This window comes from Polypterus senegalus, chromosome 11, assembly GCF_016835505.1.
Source record: "Polypterus senegalus isolate Bchr_013 chromosome 11, ASM1683550v1, whole genome shotgun sequence".
NCBI classification, from domain to species: domain Eukaryota; kingdom Metazoa; phylum Chordata; class Cladistia; order Polypteriformes; family Polypteridae; genus Polypterus; species Polypterus senegalus.
This window is the reverse complement of record NC_053164.1, coordinates 78,573,578-78,597,200: the sequence shown is the minus strand read 5'-3', so window position 1 is coordinate 78,597,200 and position 23,623 is coordinate 78,573,578. Positions and strand designations below refer to the sequence as shown.

The 23,623-nt window shown below is 36.9% G+C and overlaps 1 protein-coding gene across 2 annotated transcripts in view; it reads right to left on the bottom strand.

The window, feature by feature from the left end:
* atl3 (atlastin 3) overlaps nucleotides 1–23,623 on the bottom strand; it is an 86,713-nt gene that overhangs the window by 61,041 nt on the left and 2,049 nt on the right. The window contains exon 1 of one of the 2 annotated variants that reach the window (XM_039769108.1): nucleotides 13,378–13,478. The exons of the other annotated variant lie outside the window; for it this stretch is intronic. The gene's annotated coding sequence lies outside the window, so the exon portion shown is untranslated. Of the gene's footprint in view, nucleotides 1–13,377; nucleotides 13,479–23,623 lie in introns of those variants that run through there. 2 annotated transcript variants of the gene reach the window in all.

Here is a 23,623-nt window from a genome sequence, read left to right as displayed (position 1 = left end):
AATTAAAGAATGCAATTAAAGAATGCAAAGATGACTATTCCACTCTTGCAGACTCTAGCATGAATGCCTTTGCTGTAGATAGTTTGACTTACTGCTATCTCAGCAGAAAAAGATAAGACAAGGACTCTTGGTGGTGCTGGGCTTCCATTTGTGTTACTGATGAACACCCTAATCCAGTTATCATTAATCATGAAGGTTGCCACATTTTTGTAATTTAAACCAAAAGAAACATACACATTTTTGTAATTTAAACCAAAAGAAACATTCAAAGCCAGAAGGAGAGAATAGAAGGCTTACAGTTACAATACGTTTATCGATTTTGTTAACTGCAGCAGTACACTACTTAGTGGTTATGAAAAAAAGTGTCATGTGAAAGATTGGAATCTGCACATAGATGTTTCGGCTCTTCAAAAATCTTCAGTTTGACAACGTATATCTAAGTGCAACTACAAGGAGGTCAATGGAAACCACAGGTAGTTATTCTTTCCATTTTATTTTCACATCTCAGGCATTTTTTGAAAAATATCAGATAAACAATTTCCCCTTAGATTAATTCAGCATACCAAATAAAAGGCATGTTCTCCTACTTTTCTGAAGACACACACATTACTTTCAGCACTTCCAATTTGAACTATGCCATATATCATACTGCTTGTTGTTAATGAAGCGTGTACACATCCTTTCCTGAGATATAAACTAATTACTTTTATCTATGCTTTGTTGTGCATGAAAGGCATGTTTTCTGAAATCTGAACTTTTACTGCTTCTAAATGGATGTATTTAAGTAAGAAAGCAAGTAAGTAAGTAATGTAAGTTTTAAGGGTTTCATTTCACATTTGCTCTGGTACCCCATAGAGTACAACTGTGAGGTGGTGGAGGAAAACTTACTTTTATTTTTTTAATAAATGATACTTTAGTTATGAATTCTACAGCAAATTAAAATAAGTTGGGTATTTTTCAAATCATGTTTTTCTTTACAATCATGGCATATATTAATTTGACATATGAAATTGCACTCTAAATTAAAGCATATTTCATACATTCTAAAAAATAACTAAGCTGTTCTTGTGGTTTATAATGGAGCTAATGGGTACAAGAGTCCCAATGTAAAAAAAGCCTCAAAACTTGCAGAAAAGATCCATTTTCAGGTCAAAAATATTACTGAGTATTGAGTTGCATGTTACTATTACACACATACTGCAAAACAGAGTATCTATTTAATTTTAAGTAGGGCAAGAGGCAAACATTGCTGTGAGATTCAGCCATTTCAAAAGGAGAGGAGGTCTTGTGTTTCAGTACGCCACACATCTCACTCATTTCAGAGACAGGGATGTGGATTTACCTTGAAAAGTCATTGCCAAGCGCCATTATTGACATTGAATGTTGCTGCCCAGATGTTAATTGCTGTCTCTCTGTTCTATAGACAACAGATAGTAATAACTGAAAAATGCATACTTATTTTGCAAATATATTGCCTGCTGATGGCATATGTTTAGTTTTAATCAGATTGCAATTCAATACGCTTAGTACAGATGTTTTAGCATGGGCAAGGTCAAACTAGTATACCAATTGATTTTTCAAATTCTTATCTCTTGCCATAATTTACCTTATACTTCATACATATTTAACGTCATTTAACAAAGTACAATACCTTTCTATTAAATACCTCCCAAACTTATTTATATACATATTGTAGAAATGGAGCACAACAGGATAATTGTAAGGAAGGAATAATTCAGGTTTAACCTGCCCAACCCCAAGTATTTTGTGAGAATATAAATATCTCATTGGAAGGTGTAGAAGTGCATAATTATTGTATAGTTTCTGTTATTACGGAAAACATAGTACAGAAGACTACATGCTAGGTCCTCCTTCATCAGTGTGTTAGTCACCTTTTTGCTTTTCCAGATTTAAATTTTTGTGCCACCATCAAAAAAGGTGATTGTAGTGGGTTGACACCAACAGTAGGTAGTGCACTATTAGTTACAGACTTAGACTGCACTGTCAAAATATGTATTCTGTTTCAGAGGCTCCATAAATTTTTGACTAAAAATAGTACCCCCGGGGATTTCTGGAAAATGTGGCTATATACATATCTGCCCTGCAGAATTCATGTACTGGCAAGACTAACATCATCAGTAAACCACAGGATGTGGGTGGCACAATTGCCATGGCAAAAGAATAACAAAGGAAATCAAGATAAGATAAAAAAGATTTTCTATATTAGTATCTTCAGACTCATGTCAAATTAAAAGAAAAAAAAAACAGCATATTGTTCATAAATGGCTTCTAGGTGAGTAATCAGTAGACTGGTATAGCAATAACGGAAACCTGGCTAAATAACAAAGATGGGGATGAGTGTAACATAGAGGGATACACATTTTTTAGGAAGGATAGACAGAACAGAAAAGGAGGTGGGGTTGCTGTTTATGCCAAACAGGAATTAAATGTAAGTCATCTTCAGTTGGATGATGAGCCCCATCTTAGTGAGGACATGTGGCTTCGCCTGGAAAATATTAGGGAAAAAGGTCTCATTTTAGGAGTGTGTTATAGACCACCCAATTCAGACAGTAATTTCAACACACATCTTTTTAGTAATATCAAAAAGGCAAGTTTACAGGGGGATATTATAGTCATGGGGGACTTTAATTATCCAAATATTAACTGGGATAACCTTACAGATGGAGGAGCACAAGAGCAGGAGTTTTTAGAAGTAATCGGCGACTGTTTTTTAACACAGCATGTTAAAGCACCAACAAGGGGTGAAGCCTATCTGGATTTAGTATTCTGTAATAATCAGGATAGAATTGAGGGTGTAGAGGTGATTGAACCACTAGGGTCAAGTGACCATAATGTAATACAATTCTCAGTATTTTGTAAGAGTACAGATGCAAAGACTAAAATTGTTAAGTTGAACTTTAGTAGGGCTAATTTTGAGCAGATGCGACAAAGTCTAAGTAGGATAGACTGGGATAAGCTTTTAAATGTGGAGACAGTCGAGGAGCAGTGGAACAGGTTTAAAAATGTTTTACATGTAATGCAGGACAGATACATACCTAAATTTGGAAGTAATAGGAAACTAAAAAAATCTCCACGATGGATTAATAAAGATTTAAAAAGAAGTTGCAAAGGAAAAACTGCTGTATAAGGCATATAAGACTAATGACTGCAAAGAGAACCGTAGCGTATGAGAACATGAGGGCAACCATTAAGAAGGATATCAGAGAGGCTAAAAGACAGTTGGAGAGGAATATAGCAGATAAGGCTAAAGAAGACCCCAAGAGATTCTTTCAGTATTTTAGTAGTAAAAGAACAGTTAAGGAGGAGGTCAAGTTCATCAGGAATAGTAAAGGGAATTAAAAGATACAGACAATGAAATAGCAGATGCCCTAAACTTACATTTTTCTGAGGTGTTTACAAGTGAGCAAGTGGATAACCTGCCAGAGGTAAACACAACTACTAAGGAGGTACTGAGGGATTTGGAAATTGTAGAGGGAGAAGTGCTGCTCAGATTAAATAAGATGAAATCAAACAAATCACCAGGCCCAGATAATATTTATCCTCGTGTTCTTAAGGAGACTAGTGAGTACATATATAAACCCTTGACATATTTTTAGGAAGTCACTGTGCACTGGAGAGATTCCAAAGGACTGGAAAATGGCAAATATCATCCCATTATATAAAAAGGGTGACAGGGCAGATCCAAGCAACTATAGGCCAGTAAGCAACAAGCATCACAGGAAAATTAATGGAAGGAATTATTAAGGATAAGATTGAGCAACACATGACAAGGACAGGAGTTATTCTGAACAGTCAGCATGGGTTCAGAAGGGGAGGTCGTGTTTTACTAACATGTTGGAATTCTATGAGGAGGCAACAAAAGGATACGATCAAAGTGGAGCTTATGATATTATTTATCTGGACTTTCAGAAAGCATTTGATAAGGTGCCACATGAGAGGTTGGGCATCAAGTTAAAAGAAGTGGGAATTCAGGGTGATGTTTTTAGATGGGTGCAGAATTGGCTCAGACACAGGAAGCAGAGGGTGATGGTGCGAGGAACCTCATCAGAACTGGCTGATGTTAAGAGTGGTGTTCCACAGGGGTCAGTGCTAGGGCGCTGCTATTTTTAATATATATAAATGATTTAGATAGGAATATAAGTAACAAGCTGGTTAAGTTTGCAGATGATACCAAGATAGGTGGATTAGCAGATAATTTGGAATCCGTTATATCATTACAGAAGGACTTGGATAGCATACAGGCTTGGGCAGATTTGTGGCAGATGAAATTTAATGTCAGTAAATGTAAAGTATTACACATAGGAAGTAAAAATATTAGGTTTGAATACACAATGGGTGAAAAATCGAGAGTACACCTTATGAGAAGGATTTAGGAGTCATAGTGGACTCCAAGCTATCAACTTCCAAACAGTGTTCAGAAGCCATTAAGAAGGCTAACAGAATGTTAGGTTATATAGCACGATCTGTGGAGTACAAGTCCAAGGAGGTTATGCTCAACCTTTATAATGCACTGGTGAGGCCTCATCTTGAGTACTGTGTGCAGTTTTGGTCTCCAGGCTACAAAAAGGACATAGCAGCACTAGAAAAGGTCCAGAGAAGAGCGACTAGGCTGATTCCAGGTCTACAGGGGTTGAATTATGAGGAAAGATTAAAAGAGCTGGGCCTTTACAGTTTAAGCAAAAGAAGATTAAGAGGTGACATGATTGAAGTGTTTAAAATTATGAAGGGAATTAGTACAGTGGATCGAGACTTGTATTTTAAAATGAGCTCATCAAGAACACGGGGACACAGTTGGAAACTTGTTAAGGGTAAATTTCGCACAAACATTAGGAAGTTTTTCTTTACACAAAGAACGATAGACACTTGGAATAAGTTACCAAGTAGTGTGGTAGACAGTAAGACGTTAGGGACTTTCAAAACACGACTTGATGTTTTCTTGGAGGAAGCAAGTGGATAGGACTGGCGAGCTTTGTTGGGCTGAATGGCCTGTTCTCGTCTAGATTGTTCTAATTGTTCTAATTGGTGTAATTTTATGAAGGCTCAATCTGATACCAAACAAATAATGAACTTTTATTAGCCTTCAACAGCATATGCTGCTCAGTTTAGAACTGCTTACACAAGTTTTTCTCTCAAATTCCACTAGCTCCATAAGCATGCTCCTAAATGAGAAAAAGTGTGTATCTCCTCCTTTAGGAGGTACATCTCATACACAGAGCCAAGTCCAAGCAGTTCTCATATCTGCAGACTGAAATTAGTGAATGTCAGACAGAAAACATAGGAATATATTTGTGGCCTCCTTACAGTTATATTTTTTCTCAAAAAAACATGTAAAAAGCATTGCATTTTTTGGCTCAAAAAATGACATATTTATTAAATCTGATCTTTCTACTGTAAAATATACAAAACACTAAAAGTACATAGTCAGAAGTGTACAAAGTATAATAAAGATACCAATAATAATAATGAATAATAATAATAATAAAAATAATGCTAATACCTTATATACTGCCAAAATGTGTTGTTTGTGTGGAATATCTTGAAGCATAGAGAAATACACAATCAAATGTAACAGTCAAGACAGTAGAAGCGTGACTCCTTGTGGATTTTCTTTCCAGACTAATGAGCTTTTGAAAAGCACACTGAACTCATGTGCAGCTGACACAAGTGTCACTTTCAGATTCATCAGAATTACTTTCAATTTCACTGTCCAGTTTCACTGCCTGAAGACAGATTCACTTGGTCATCACAGCTTGTATCACTGTCAAAAGCGTGCAACACCTGGATTGCTGAAAATTTGTTTCTTCCGAGATGCCATTATGAGGCGCCTACGCAAAACACACCTAGAACATTTCCCGAACAGTTATCCTCGGGTCTAACGCTCACGTGAGATGCATCTATACACCTGCCCAAGTGACGCTCGAGGCCAACGCTTTTAGCACTGTCTTTACAGTCCGAGTGACGCTCAGTTCGAACGCTAAGAAAAAGAGGCTAATCCATTTGTCTGCTTTCTACTATTTCCTTTTTACTGTGGTGGGGAGCAAAACCAGAAGCCCATCTCAGTAGAGCTGGGCACAAAACACAAATACATGCACAACCCTCACTTCGCCAACTCAGACTTGCCATTTAATCTATAATTCAGATTTTTGACTCACAGAAACTGAAGAACTCCAGAAAAGTCCATCTGGACTCGTGGAGATTAGAAAGTACAAACTGTACTGTACCATAAGCCTGCTTTATGGTAGCAGTGACAGTGTGCCATTTAGAAGTTACTGTATAATAAAAAGTTAAAATAAATAAAATTGCATGTGTTAGTTCAGGAATATGTTCCTACCTTGCATTCACTGTGGTAATAAAGGCTCTGGCCCCAGCAACCTTAAAACTGGATTAAGCAGATAAGCTATTGAAGAATAAACATGGCTCTACAGGGTGGTCCAGATCTAATTATGCAGATCGTCTGGATGACTTTGATTTATGCGGGGACGATTCCAGTTCGGCGCAAAGACAATTCTTCATGTCGTCAGTTTGCACACTTCTCGATGGTCCGGGATTTTTTGGGTAATTTTCTATGTAATAAACTTAGTAAGTTATAGCATAATGACAAAAGCATAATTAATCTGGACCACCCTATATACTTACCTGCTATGCAAAATTAATGAACTAGCAAGACTGACATTATTATTTGTGCATAAAAATTATTTTAACAGTAACATTCTCATTAGATTTGCTACTCAGTCCATTGTCCACATTGTTTTTCAGAAACTGATTTGATTGAATATGAATAGTACTTAGCCTTTGCCATGTTATCTGCCTGCTCTGCTGTCATGGCACTTGGTCTGCCTTGAAGTGGATGTGCCATTTGTGGAAGAATAATTTTTGGGTAACATGGCATTCATCTTTAAGAAATAGCATAAAGGCTTAATAAATGTCAGAAACCTGTTAAGGCACACCAGGAAACCAGATAAAGGTCAAGTGAACAACAAAATGTACACTGAAATATAAGAATTGGTTGAGGAAAAGTACAGAGATGGTCAAGTAAATAATGTATCAGAAGAAAGGTTGATGTAATATACAAAAAGTACTAAAGGATGACTAAGAGATGATTAAAAAATCAGCAGATGTCCTATAAACGAGAATGGACAATTGTTATATGCACAGAAATTTCAAGGGTGGTGGCGCAACTCAAAAGGTATAAGAAGAAGATCCAGAATATAATAGATTTGTATTGTATTTAAATCATTTGGGTGTAAACCAATGAACCAACCAGAGTAAAATGTATGCATTGATTGACACTGTATGTAAATTCAACAGTTTATAAAATGAACCACTATCCTTTATTTCTCTGACCATTCTGACAATGCTGTAACTGACTGCTTTTCTAGAATCCTCCCTCCAAGGCATTTTGCCGAGGAATAATTAAAAGATACAATGAACACCTGCTTGATTACTGAATTGTCCTGTTAGAGGATGTTTCTTTCTTTAATAAGATGTTAAATTATGATTACACATTACAAATCAACCCCCTTTCCAGCTACCTTGTATTCATCAAAAACCTTCACCGACATAGAACAAAATATAGATCATCCAGTATATATTGATTTGTATAGGATTATGTTGCTCTAATAAGGTTTGAAAGTTATGTTCTGTGCATATGCTGTATGTCTTTTAGCAACAGTAAATTGGTTATCACTGTTAAAAACACTGGGCTCATAAGTGGAAAGATGCTTAATAACAGTAGATTCAAAATTAGATACAGAAATATTTCTTTAATTTGTTGCGCAATATATATTGCATTCATCTGCTGATTCCTATATCAAGATATACACTGAAGTAACAGATATATATTGAAGTATATGCACTAAGTAAGATAACATATAATCCAGTTCATGGTGGAATGGGGAGCACACAAGTATAAATTTGTTTTGGCAAATATGATATTACCAATTACAGTACATTATAATTCTGCTGCATTGTTGCATATTATTCCTTCCTTTAAATGTATGAATGCTGTAAATTTGCTTGTTAATTCACTAAGCCTTACACATTGCCTGGAGTAAATATCAATGCCACACTATACAGTTTATGGAAAGCTACCCTGTGTCTCCTCGTTGCCTGCCAGGCTGTCTGGAAAAAATTATCCCATCACATGGCTGCCTGGTCATTGTCTTTTTAGCAAAACACAGGAGTTCCAAGTATGCAGCCATTTTTACTACAGTCAACATATTTAAATAAAAATAAATGTTGATGAGTTAAAACAGGGACAGCAATTTAATATCAATAAAATATCAGCCTATATGTTACATAAGGTTAAACATGGGCGATATGGCCTAAAATCAATATCACGATAAATTGAGCAGTTAACCTCGATAACGATAAATGGACGATAACCACCCCAAGTGCCAAAAAAACAAACTTTTTTTTTTTTCATTTGATGGGGCTGTGGCAGGCAGCATAGTTCCTCCAGTTATTTTGATAATATTATTCCCCCTAGACCTATTCATTGCAATTATATTATTACCACTTTAAAGGACTGTAAAATGTCACTGAAAATAAATGAAGACAATAGTAGTAAGTACTTTTAGTGGTTAAGATTTATTAACTGAACAAAATAAAAAGTGTAGGATACAATATGTAACCATGCTCTCTAAAAAATGTGTATCCCTTGTAAACAAAATAGTTTAATAATAAATATGTTTCACATTGGCTATTCACAAAGTAAACAATGATTGTGCAAATGTAATGCCATCATGGACAAAGGCCTATCTCTGCTAAGGCCTTGAGGTAGCATATCTATCCAAATCTTCACACCCAACATCACCCCAATTCATGGTCTAATTCTCAAATAAAGCAAGCAAAATAAAGTAAGAATTAAATAAGACCTCTCAGACCATATTTACAAAATTAAAAGGGTTGGCACAGTAATAAAACATTTTAAAAATCATGTATTTTGCTACATTTCACAGCACAACATGATCAACACTGGCTCACAATAAGTCTTCTGTAAAAACTTTCTGGATACACTGCTGCTCAGCAGTCTTAAGTATTTTTATGCCTATATAAACATTATTCAAACATTAATACTTTCAATTTTGAATATGACACACAGAATTAAAGTCACTTTAAAACACACCAGATGTCACCACCCAAATATATTAAGATGTACACACTTACCGACTGCCAGGTGCAGCCTGTGCCCAAAACATTGCACCCGTGTCCATTTATTGAGCTTGACAGCTTTCACAATATTTGGGCCATTGTCAGTTGTTATAGCAACAAGGTCCTCTTCACTGATGTCCCATGCAGACAGCATCGCTCTCAACCCCTGTCCAACCATCTCCCCCGTGTGATCAGATGGAAAATAGGCCGTCTCGAGCACTCTGGTACGCAGCTCCCATTTGTTGTCGATGTAATGAACTGTGAGACTAATATACGGCTCCATTGTGCGGCTGGACCAGAGATCGGATGTGGCTGCAACGTGCTTAACGTATCTCAATTCAGCAGCAACCTTTTTCCTCTCTGTGCTGTACATGCTGGGAATGATAGTTTTGAAAAATATTTTCGTGATGGGAGTTAGTATCTCTTGTCAATTATTTTCATGAAGTGTCTGAACCCGTTGCGTTCCACTGTAGCAATAGGAGCCATGTCTTTTGCTATGTGGTAGCCTATAGCATTTGTGATTTCTTGCCATCTTTTTGAAGTTCGCTCATATAGTTGAGTACTAGCAAATGCTTCGGTTATTGACCGCTGCCTGGTGGAGGAAGGCGTTTTGCTGGTCCTCCTAATCTCTTCTCGCTTTGAGCTTTTTATGTCTTCGAATTGAATCACATGGTTGTGCTGCAGGTGGTGGAAGAGGTTGGTTGTGTTACCTTGACTTGACGCAACAGTCTTTTGCAGAGTTTACATTTAACAATTTTTTGATCAATATCATCCTTGTTAAATCCAAAATGTTGCCAAACGATTGATGATGCATTTTTTTTGTTAACAAGCGTCTCCTCTTCCTCCTCCACCAGCTCTACCTTCGTCGCTGCTGCTTCAACATTTAAATCGTCCTCCATTTGTTCACCCGTGTCTCGTCTTGTTACAGGTAGTAGAGTCATGTGACTCCACCCCGTCAAGTCTGTAACGTAGCACAGCGTCTTAAAGGGACATGAACATCGCCAACCTGCACATGCCTTTTCTTTTTTTTTAAAATACCGAATTTACCGACATGGGCAAAATGACGTCGATGAGAGTCATAAATTTCGGTAACGATAAATTTTTGATATATCGCCCAGCCCTACATAAGGTACATATAAAGTTATATGGAAACAAATTATACTAAGGAAAATGTTGTGTTGATAAATTTCCTTTCTACAGAAAGAAAAAAAAATTTCTAAAAGGTCTTCCAATTATATTTTGCTGAAAGGCAAATCAAATTGGAGGAGAATTGACAAAAAAAAAAATCATGACTGAGTTCTTAATGCCACTGATAAGAGTTGTGGATTCCAATTTGGAGCAGAAGCATTGCCTGCTTGGAGTATGCACATTTTCCTCATGTCTGTAACTATTTTTCTCAGACTACTATGGTTTTCCTTCCTACATCCCAAAGACATTCAACTTGGGTTAACTGGCTACTCAAAAATGATCCAATACAAATGGAAAATGAATTTTGGGCTTTGGGATACACCTCTGAAAATCTCCCATAGGTCTGACACAATACTACATGGCATTTTCTAGTAACTAGGCTACCATGACAGCACAGATAAATGTCACTAGTGAAACATATGTAAAAGTGGCATGAACGTGAATTATAAACTGTCGAGTTAGGAACTGCAAGTAGACTGCACTAATAAAAAAAAAGACTAAAAATGAGATATAAATGGGAAAAAATTCTAATATATCACAATACCGTATCCAATATCCTTTAATTTTGTCACAAAAAGAATTTCAAGATGGCAAAAGAAAAAAAAAGTGAGTAAAGTGCAGTACCACAGTAATGCAGCTAAAAACCTCCAGTGCATAGTCCCAAAGGTAAATGGGCTCACCTTAATTAAAGTGATAAAAATTAAACTTTATACAAGTCTTAAAAAATTTACACTTTAAAATCTCATTAGCAGTCTGTACAAAGAGTAAATGACTTTCTCTAGGCTACAAAGGGAGACAGAGGCAGGGAATTAACTGGAAACAGTTTGGCTTTGTGCACACTACAATGAGCAGATGTTCTTCAATAGTTAATCATTCTATTATTGATACAGTAATTAGTTTTCTTCCTGTTCTGATGCACCAATTCTGCACAACGTACAATTACATAAATGTTCTTTATTTATCAGCACCTTTCTATTATAACTACTTGTTCATAACTTATAATTATTTACAATAAATTATTTTTAACAGGCTACCTTGCATCTAAAACCTATTACTCCAAAAACGAAACGTTGTCTGTTATTAGTGAGTGTGAGGTTGTTTAAAAATATTCCTAGCAGTGGGCTGGTGCTTTGTCCAGGATAGGTTCCTGCTTAAATAATTAAATGACTTTATTGTGATCTCAAGCTAAAAACTGTATGTGTTGCCTCAAAACCCGATATACAATACTATATGCTGGTTTTTCATATGAATTATTGTCCACTTGACATTTACTTCATAAACATAAGTTATGCCCAGCGGCCAAGGTTGACTAACTTTTTCACAATGTTATTTTTTATAACATTAGGACATTGTACAAGGATTCTTGTGTACACTCAAACACAAACCATGCAATGATTTTAACAAAATTTTAGATATGTTGCAACATAAATGTTTTTCTGCTAAAATATATCAAAATGTGAGGGGCTCAGCATAAATCAGTGCTGCACATTGTTTGAATTGAAAAGCATTGAAAATAAAAACAAAAGCTTTCTAATAATACCCTTATCACAGACTTGGCAAATAAAAGATGTGAACAAGTAAAAGCAGCCGCTTTCACATTTCTAATGTTATTAACACACTAATAGTTTTAAACATTATAATGCTATTGACACTATAAAATAAAATTAAGATCATTTCAAAATAATTAAGTCCAATATGTAGTATGTACTCAAGCCTAACCAAAATGAAGTGAGAGGACCTCTGATACAATATAAAGCTCTGCTTTTTAGAGCTTGAAATTTAAAATGTGGTACACATGATCAAAGTGCAAACAGTGCCTTATCCAACATTTCTAAACCACAATCATTTAGTTATGTGATTGAAGAAGTCTTTACAAGACAATGCTGCACTTATCTGTTTCCCTGCACTGATGTTCATGACTAGGCTAGAACTCATATGTTTGTGTGCTTACTGCACTAAATAAAAAAAGGAAACATGGCCTTTGTTTTTATTTCTTATTGGTGGATTACTTAGGAGCCACAAAAACAATGAATTTGTAGTATCACGCTATGAAATGGTTCAGTCAAATAAAATATGGTAAAAACACACTATATTATCCAAATACCTAAAGCAGTGCTGCAACAAAATTAATATTAAATACATCTCTCACAACGTCTTAGCAGTTGTAAGGGGAATCAGCTTTAAAACATGATCCAACTTGAACTGTAGCAAATTCCTTTATTAATAACCATGTGACAATGCACTCTATAAAAAGGCTGTTTTGGCTGCTGTAACAAAACAGATTCACCGCAAACAATTTGACAAGCCTTTCGTTTCCTTAACACATGTCATGTAGGAGCGTGAATAACTAGCGATCGTATGTTATGTGGAATAACTAACGATCGTAAATTTATGTGGTGGCTAAAGCATAACGTCTGCCTCAACGTGGAACCTCGAAAGGCCTGGCATGCAGTAACTTTTAACAGTAGAACCACACCAAGATTTCCATATCAAGAACACCCAATCAGAATCAAGCTGAGAGTCCGGAAAGATACAGTTGGCTAAGTGCCGCCACATTTTAATATCATCCCAGAAGATTTTTTTTTATTTTGCTTTCAGGGCATAACATAAAACCTTAACACATGTTTCCGGTACCGAATGATGGCGCATAAAATAAAGCACATTTTAAATATTCGAATTAACGTTTCCTCCTAGAATTCCCTATCCATTTTTATTGAAAACATTTTTTCTTAAAAATCGTCTTGATTTATATAAATAACGCGCACTTAAAAATTATATAATAAACTAAAAACGTTTAATATTCACTCTCATCTGAGCCTCACAGGTTAGATATGCACTTTTACGTTTCTTAAAAGAAAAATGGAAAATCTGCTCAAAACCAAACACATACGTAACTGGCACGCATGCCAACGTGGACATATTCAGCGTAATTTCGCTTAAAGTATACAAATACATTATCAAAAACAATTCACGTTTATTTTACATAAATCATAAGAAAACTGTCATGCTCCTTACCCAACGTACCAACCCAGAATTCGCTGGCAAAAGTTTCAGCTTGCAGGGCAGATAAGTTTACAAACCGCAGCTTCCGCGCAAAGATATATGGGACTTGTATTTTTCTTATGAATTATCAGGTCGAAAAGAGAGACTGGCTTTAGGATAGAACTACAGCACCCATGAACCACGCCAAAGATGGTTTTGAAGATCGGAATTCTGGGTGTTGCAGTCTAAGTATTTTAATGACAGGAGTAGGCAAACACGCACGCGCATTGTCAGATTAGCTTTTGATACTGTTCAGAATGGTTGTATTTTTTTTTCGTATGTTTCGAACGTTGTCTGACTATAGCTTGCAGATATTAAAAAAAAAAAAACATAGCAAAGGCATTAGTCCTGGAGTCAGAGAAATTAAATACATATATTTATGTCGGATAAGTGTATGTGTGGAATCGTTGACAGTGAAATGTGTATTTCACGAATTAACTGACATTACAAGGACATACTTCTGAAAATTATAAACTGAGACGAAGTAATTTGAGAAAAGGGTGGGGTAGGGTGTGGTAATCTGCGGCGGGTTTGCGTTCATCCAATAACGAGTAAAGGGGTGTGGCCCATATGTTGAATACAGTAGTTTGATTTACAGCAAGATCATACTGGTAATGGGGTGGTGCCACAAAAACACTGGCGTTCTTATTGTCCATTTTCCGCCTTCAGGACTGAACTCTAAACACATTTGAGTAAGGTTTGGCTGCAGTTGGGAGAATCGCGAGTTTTGACCTGACGTGACGACAAAGCCAGATTGTTTTTAACTAAGGTGTTCAGGCTAGAATTTTAAGTACCGTTAAGATAGTAAGCAGACATTCGTTAAAAGAACGGTCAAAAAGTACTATTACCCATTTTCCAAATTACTTTAATAGGGCTTTTGAGTTGTTAATTTCTAGGGTTTGCCCTTAGAATCAAGTTGTAAAATATATTTCCAAAAGAATGAGTTTAAACTTGCAGGGATAGCGATGGCAATTGTCCGGTGGATTGCATCTCCATTGGTAATCCAAAGTTTTATGTCAGTAATTAAAGTGATATTCTGCCAAAGATTCTGAAGTCATTGTTTCACCCAGACAAGTATATTTCTGCTTGATGCTCCAGAATGGCAATAAAAAGATGCACTACCTAAAACGAATATACCTGTTACATTTGTGTAACAATGCACTTCTTCTCCTCATGGATATTAGAAGGCAAGCAACATAGAATAGGCTATAAGAAGTTGTACTACCAAAAATGAGAAAGACATACTGCCTTTGTAAAACTATGTAATATTTCCCAAGGTGTGTGTAAAGCACAGAATCAATGATCATCTGCCACAGAAAGTAAAACCACATAAGGTTGGTAGGACATAAAATCACCTCCCACCCAATAGATCATACAGAGTCCCAGGCAACACAAGGTATGTATTGTTCTTAGGGGAACTTCAGCTTGGTAGGGAGCAGCAACTCATAATCACAGAATGTACAGGTTGAGACTATGAGAGCAACTATGATTAACTCATGATGCATGCAACCCTGATCATAAAAGTAAAGTAGTGACTCCTGGACTTATTGGGAGCTGACTGTAGTGGTTGATACTAACTCTGGATTTAGAAGAGGTGCGTCAAAAGCTGATGTGGTGTCAGAAAGAGTGTCCAGAGCAGTGGCATCGTTTGGGCTCTATGGCTTTAGCTCCTAATCTCAGGTGTTCTTTCCCTGATCATCATGACCATTACCTCCAGACTATATCATGATTTCTAGCTTCCAAGTCTTGGTCTCCAAGACACCATCCCCTCTTCCCACTGTTATGCTTTCTAATATGCATGGTCTACTGCCAGAAAACTCCATATGGCAACCCATCCATTAAATGTGGTAAACTCTAAATGTAAAAATGTTTGACTAGCTGCCAGAAGGGGAGGGGGGTCGGGGTACTAAGCCCCTAATAGTTCTAAAGTTAGCTTTGCCCCTAATCCAGAGTTGAAAAACAGAGCAAAGAGATGTGAAAAACAGCGCTTTGCTTAGGCATGCAAGTAGGTAATCCATCTCACTAGGAGTTCAGGACCCATATAGTAAGTTTTAGAGTGATAATATGCTTTTGTAGTACACATCCCTCTGTGTTGTTATATTATTGATAAAATTTCCATGTGTGTTTCTTGTTTGACCTCCTTGGTGTTATTTTGGTTGTAGCAGTCTTCCACAAGGTCTTTCTCCTATCCAAAAAGCTAGCGATGCAACACGTGTATGATTCATCACACCATGATAAAATAGACCAAATACCAGGACACCTCTTGACTAAACACTTTATTTTACAGCCCTCCATACAGTGATGAGCCATCTGGAATATTCAGGGACCTATGCAAGGATGTTGTTTGTCGATTATAGCTCGGCATTTAATACAATCATCACTAGCATACTAATCGATAAGGTGCATAACCTGAACATTCCCCTCTCCTTCTGTGCTTGGATAAAGGATGTCCTTATTTGTCACCCACAAACTGTTACAACTGGCCCACACAGCTCCTCTACCCTCAAACGTAGCACCAGCTCTGCTCAGGGCTGTGTGCTGGGCGCACTTGTCTATGCCCTGTACGCTTATGACTGTACATCTAAATTACTCCAGCAATGTTATCATCAAGTTCGCTGATGACTCCACCATGGTTGGTCTTATAACCAGTGATGATAAGTAAGCATGCAGGGACGAGTAGTGCAGTGGCTGTCAGTGTGGTGCTCCAGGAACAATCTCATACTCAACACCTACAAAACTAAAGAGATAGTCATTGACTTCAGGAGGCACAGAGCAGAACCCACCCCACTCTGCATAAATGAGGACTTGGTACGTGGTTATCTCCTTTAAGTACCTGGGAACTCACATCTCTGAGGACCTGTCCTGGACACGAACACTCTGGCAGTGGTCAAAAAGTCCCAGTGGTGACTGAATTTCCTGAGACTTCTCCAGGGAGTGGAAACAAAGGGGGAAGCTGCTGTTGACCTTATACCACTCAACCATCAAGAGTGTTTTAGCTAACTGTATTTCAACAGTATGCTGGATATACAGCAGCAGACAGTAAAGTAGTGCAGAGGGTCTTACCCACAGCAGAGAAAATCATTGGTTGCTCTCTTCCTTCCCTGGGAGATATCTCCAGTGCCCAATGCGTCCGCAGAGCCAAGAAAATCACTAAAGACCTTCACATCCTGGCCACTCATTGTTCATACTACTGCCCTCCGGTAGGTGGTAAAACAGAATTAAAAGAAGAACCAAAAGATTTGCAGATGTTTTTTATCCTTGGGCCATCAGAATTTAAAATTTTCAAAACTCATAGAAGTGGTACAATTTTTTTTTCTTTATCAGGATGTACGTAGATTTTTTTAGTGAATAATAATTTCCACTCCTTATTTATGTATGATATTTATTTGTTATAGGATTTGTGCTTTTTATGTTATTTGTTTGTCATTGTTTCTTGTACAGTACTTGCATCATTTACAACCTTAGCTTTTACAATTTCATTGTACCAGTACAATGACAAGGCTTTCTAATTCTATTCTAAATTATTTCATAAATTGTAACTGATAACCAAAAGATAAGCATTTATTAAAATATTTGAATGCTTGGCAAGTTTCTTGTTGATGTCATGTTATAATGCTTTAAAGAGTAACATATTGCCATAGGGCATCAAGTTTACAGCAAATCATTTCAGATTGAAAATGCATACTGTATTTAAGTTTAATTAAGATTTATAGTGCCTTTACAAATAATCACAGTTAGGAAGTTGTTAAAAAATAAAGGTCCTCTATTCAATCCTAAAAAATGATGGTCTTGAAGAGTAATCAGAGAAGGGTTAAGAGAGCAATTAAAAGAGCCTAATGCACTTATGTGACACTATAAACTCATATTACCGATGTCCTGGCTAAATTGCCCACCGTGGCATAGTCATTCTACCCCCCTAATCAACCCCTGTCTCTAACTTTCTCTTACCCCTTCACCACCTACAAGTAATGTGTGGTGAGCATATTGGTATAAAAATAGCTGGTGGATGCTGCACATTCATGGTGGTTGAAGTGGCTCCCCACTCACTATGCAAACCATTTTGGTAGTAAGAAAGCTGTATATTAATGTAAAGGATTATTAATTATTATTATTATTCTGCGGTGGGCTGGTCCATGGCCCAACACCCCTAGAGGTTAATTTTTTTCCTGGACTGCTGCTGACGGCAGTTTTGGGTTTCCTCTCCTCCCTTGTCAACTGGCCATAACTCAATTATAGCATTAATTGGATTTATATTGTTAGGATCTGCTTTTATTGATCAATTCAAAATTTGCCGCTTTTCAAGTATGTTTATCCTAATCTGTATTTTTGTGCTTCGTATAATTTGTACATTGACTATTTTGTATTTTACCTGTAAAATTGCTATAGGAGTGAGGAGTGCAATACAAAAAGAAATTGATTTGGTCGTCCATTTTATAAATCCATTTTGTTCTGCCTGGCAGAGGTAGACATAAATTCAGGTGTCTGATGTCCTGACTTACTAATCATTGTACCACCTATCCAGTGTGTGTATACTACACCCTAACAAAGAGCAAGAAAGAAATAATTGAGACCATGCAGTGCCTTCCATTTAGTTCATTTTTTTGATCTACACTTACCTTCATCCTAATTTTAATCTCTACTGCAATTTTTCTTTTAAATTGAGTCCAGACATTCCTAAATAACCAGGTTAATAGTAATATTTTGATAAGTAGTTCATTTTTATTTCCAAGTGTGTTAGTCTTCCTAATTTCCCTATGTGCCTCCATCTTTAATTCATCCTAAAGTATATTTTAACTTATTACAGTCATATTTAGCTGTTGGTAATGATGAACCCTCTCTAATATACTGCACAGGTACTTCCTGATAGAAAATGTAGCAAAGACTAATATCCATCCTGCTGCATTTCACCCAGGGTTCCTACCCTGGCTGGGGTTCAAATGCCTATTCCTGTTTAATGTAACCTGTGTGAATTATTTAGTTTACAAGTGTCAGTGTGTATCTTCTACTGTATGTGCCATGTGTTTTGTTGGTGCTTTCCAAGAGACGGGGCAACCTGTGTTATGATTTGGTTTAATGCAAATTATTTAGTATAATTTTGTATTTGTATTGGAGGTTTTTGAGGTTGAGAATTCTGTTCTTTTTTCAATTGCTTGAAATCCCTAATGTTCTTAATCTTAAATCTTGTATTTTGTTTTGCAACACCTTGCATGCCATTATAAATCCTCAATCATCTCCATCTTGAGATCCCATCATTAGATCTGGTTTTAAAGGAGCGTGGCCTCTAAGGTTGTGACCTGTTCGTAATCGGCATGATGGGATAAAAGGACAGCTAGGGATTAATCTCCTTACCTGAGGGTACCAAAACTCACAACAAGCCTTGTGCAAACTCGGTTTGTGTGTCACATTTGGTTTTGATGTCTCGTTTGTTCTATTAGCCTTGAATTTGGTCTCTTATTTTGGCTTTGCTTTCCTTTTATTCTTTTTTGGTTTTCTTATAGGCATATTCTGGTCTTGCTTAAAGAGTTTATATGCCAGTTCACTGACAGATCAATCTGTTTATCACTGCTGGGTACTGCCCTCAGCCCTGTATTGGCGATCTCATGCGGTTCATTGTGCACACACTAGGGTGTTGGTGAGGTCTGTGTTTCTGCTCTTTTGACATTTTTGTGATTTACTAGATTTTTGCAACCTTTTGCTGCCTTTTGGCCATGCTTTGAATTTTGTGTATTTAGACTGTTTGCTTTTGGGGTTACTTATTTTGAAGGCAGTGACATCTATGCATTTTGCCTTGAGTTTCTTGGAGCTTATGTTTGTGCCAGTGAATATTTTTGTATAAAAAAGTAGTTTTATTTATTAAGATTCTTTATTACCCTCTCTGTTATTAGCCAGAGCTTGATGCCATTTCTCCCTCTAGTCAGAATTTTTGAGATATTCTGGAACTTTTATGCTTGAGAATTCTTTAGGCCATAACACACCCATCCATGAATTAATAACATCTGTCCATTTCAGAGAGCAAACTGACAGATTCAAGACCATTTAACCTAACCTGCATGTCTTTGGGGTCCAGGACATTGATGTTGGAAGGCAGCCTCATTGATCAGTATGCCACTGTGCTGCCCACCAGAGCCCAATAGTGCTACATAATAATATGACAGGAAAGAATAATAAAAAAAAACATTGTTTTTTTGACTTGCAATAAAAGCACACAAATCTCAAGGAAAAAGCTTGAGCTGTCCTTCTGCAAAGACCTTGTTATTCTGGCAGCTTTAGCATGAATAATTGGCCATTTTAGCTGGTAATGGCCAGCGGCAATTTAAGATAGCAACAGACTGCAGCATGAATTATGGCAATGCATAGCATGCAGTCAGTAGAAAATGGAGATACAACTAACATTGTGACTTCAAGGGAAGGTTATCTATTAAAAAAAAATATATTAAAATGACTTCTGCTTACAATTCCAGGCCAGTCTATGCATGGAGTTTAATTCTTATTCCTGATGCCATTCCCACTCATAGCCTAAAAACACATCTGGATCTGTATGCATGTATGTATGTATGCTCTGTGATTGACTGACTTCACAGCCATAATGCTATGGTCAGTATAGCACTGTTTGGAGGGTTAGGTGCACAAATACAGAACTGGCACACATGATTGTCTAGGGTGCATCAGTGCAACACTGCTCCATAGAATAGACATTCTAGAAACACACATCTGTTCTGATTATGAAATGCTGAAGGTAGACTCCCACCCCACCCCACAATTTCCGTTGGCCGGCACTATTACACCTCAGCTTACTGATCATAACAATAGGACTGTCACTTAAGGCATTGTGATCAATACTGTCTGAAAGGGCTCCATTCATAAGAGACAAAAATGGCAGCAGAAGAAACTGTACCAGTTCATGTATTATTTTAGCTTATATTTGGTACTTTTAATAGTAAAACTTCACACTGCTGCTTACAAATGTGTTAATTTTGTTGCAATTTCAACGAGTAGAGTTTAATGTAGCACATTTCATATTGGATTTTTCACTCAGCAGTTAGATCAGAGTTGAATACTCCTTACTTTAAATGCTGTCAATTAAAAAAAAATGTTTTTATATTAGCCGTGTAAACCTATGCTGTAAAAAGCCTGGGGTCCTAGAAACTATTGAAATCATCAGAAAAAAAAATTGAAATGTAGAGATGTCAGGTAATTGAAAGGGCATCTCTGTCCTAGGAGGATTCGTTTTACTGATGTGCTCGCATCGTTTGTACATTAGTGGCGGAAGGAAAAGTAAAAGGGATACTGTACTGTTTTGCCGATGTTAGCGGCTAAGCGATTTTGTCTTTCTTCTAAGTTTTCATTTTGCTGATATGCTCGCTTCGCTTGTGTTATTAGCAGCTAAGCGAGTGTTTATTTCCTCGGAGGTGGAGTCCTTACCCCAATTCCACCTCTCACTTCCAGGCCAGAGAGCCACACACACTCCTATGCATTTATATATGATACAGTATATACAATATTAGCAGTGCCCAAGATTGATTACAAATTTTAGTTTTTAGTAGCTTTGTGCATATTTAATCCATCCATCTTCCAACCAACTTATCCAGCTGAAGGTCACGAGGATCCTGTGCCCACCCTGGCCACTTTGGAAACAAGGATGGAATGCCAGGAATAAATTTATTCATGAACTTTTATCAGTTGTGAGAATGCAACCTCTCCAGACACCAAAAGGTGGCACTATTTTCATTTTGAGAAGATATTCACCAATAAACTGGAAAATACAGAACATAATTTTCTAAAGTCCCCTTAATCCAACTCGGAGACAAGGAAGGCCTTTAGGTTAGTAAATACCTTGTTGCCATAACAACATCAGTTGTATGGAATTTGATTTAGTGAAGATCATACAAATGAAACATCAATGTAAAGATAATAATAATCATCATTTCTCCACAGCTCACAAACAACCAATTTAAGAAAATCACAGTTGAACATATTCATCAAATAAGTGCAGATAAATCTAAAGGTCAAGATGTTAGCTTGTGCATGTCACAGATTAAAGGTAAATACTGTTATGAAATCTGGAGGTCTTAGATTTCACTGGCCTTGCCTAAGGAGAGTGAACTGAAGGCAGGTGTTATGAATAGGAGTTCTAAAATACGTATGCCCCAAAAACTTCAAAAATGCATACTAGAGGATTGAAACCCCATCAAAAATCACAACTAGTCACAGAGGGCTACATAGAATCTTTATAAATAAAAAGATTTATGAATACAAAAATGTTCTGAACAAAAGTAAGCTTCTTTGAGCATGAAAAGGCAAAGACGAGTTGCCTGAAACACAAGGCACCCCAAGCGAATATGTCCCAATACAGAATCCAGAAACAAAGTCAAAAACAGAGCATGAAGTCAAAAAAAAAATCAAATAATCACCAAGTAAGTTACAAGAAACTCACCAATCCCTAGCACATTCAGAGGAACTGCCAGGAATACAGGGTGGAGGGCAGTTCCTGGTGGTGACTGGCAGGTGGCTCCGCCTCTAGGAGACCACTCACAAAACACAGCAGATAATTAATAAAAGTAACGCTGACATAAATAAATGTCCAAAACGAAGAACAAAAACAACATAAAACATGGATCTGAACACCAGCCACAGGATGTTCCCTGGCTGAACTATAATAGTGGCTGGGGTGCAGCAGTTAGGGAAAGAAATTAATAGCTTAATGTTTCAGTCCACAATAGCACAGTAAGTTTACAAGAGGGTGTGACCAATAATTTTAAAAGGGGTACTCTCCACACTCTATCCAGCTTTCTGCTGTCCTTTGCAGAGTCTGACATCCCAAACCTTAATGAAGAAGTCTGACATACCTTCAAAAATGTATCTGCAGAAATAAATCATTGCCTCCTGTGAAGCTTTGAATTTCCTCAACTTACTCAGCATGTATAGACTCTCAGTTTTCCTGAGTGTAACAGATGACAGTGCATGAGACAAAATCAACACTGTGTCTAAAACCTGGCCATTGATGTATAAATGTGAGGTGAATAAATATTTTAATAATAATAATTAATCACATTTACTGTATATCGTGCTTCTCTCACTGTTCAAAGTGCTTCACATAGACAGAGGGGAACCTTTTTAACCACCACCAACGTGTAGCACCCACTTGGATGATGCGACGGCAGCCATTATTGCATCAATCAATCAATAATTTTGTGATTGTTGCAGTCTCAGTTTGTGAATTTGATTGCATACAACAATATGACTAGCTCAGAAACTGCCATATCTCTCTATTATAGAAGAAAATCTTGAGACGCGACTATTGCCAAGAGATTTTTTCAAGTCTTGTGAAACAAGACTATTGCCAAGAGATTTTTTCAAGTCCCGTCCCCCTCTCAACCATTTATGGTTAAAGGCCCATGCCCACGGTCCTCTAACCTCTCATTTGTGTAAATGCTTTTGTCAGACACAATTCCTGCACTCTCAGCTCTTATAAATTTTTACGTTTTCCTCACTTTAAGTTCCCAATAAAAGAAGACTTATTATGTCCAAATCTTATTGAAGAATTTCATCCTGAAGGGTTATCAACAGAAGAAATGAGTACACGGGTAATGATAGGACTGAGAAATGATGAAGTCAGACGAATTAACACGAAAACTGTTGATCGGTTACATGGCAGATTGGTTATATTCGTATCAGTAAACTATGCTGAAACAGTTGGTGGTGATGGTGCGTAAGATGAAAACATCAACTTACAATATCCCATAGAATATCTACAACCGTTAACACCATCTGGTCTTTCACTGGCTGAATTACTTTTGAAAGAAGGATGTATCGTAATGTTACTGTGTAATTTATGTATCAGTGATGGGCTATGCAACAGGTCAAGATTACTTGTATTCAAAATTGGTTGAACAATTTTGACATGTAAAATTTTAACAGGTGACAAGAAAGGTAATGTAGTACATCTTCCGTGGAACACATTAGACACCAAACGATATCTTTATATGCCATTCATATTAAAACGTTTACGGTTTCCCGTTAGAATAGCTTTTGCTCTGACAATTAACAAATCACAGGGACAAACATTCGAAAAAGTCGGTTTATTTATTACAGAGAAAGAAATGATATTCACTCACGGGCAGTTATATGCTGTGTTGTCACGCTGTAACTCCAAACACGGAATCAAAGTTCATTTGATATTAACGAAAACAGAACGAAAATGTATAATGCAATGAATACC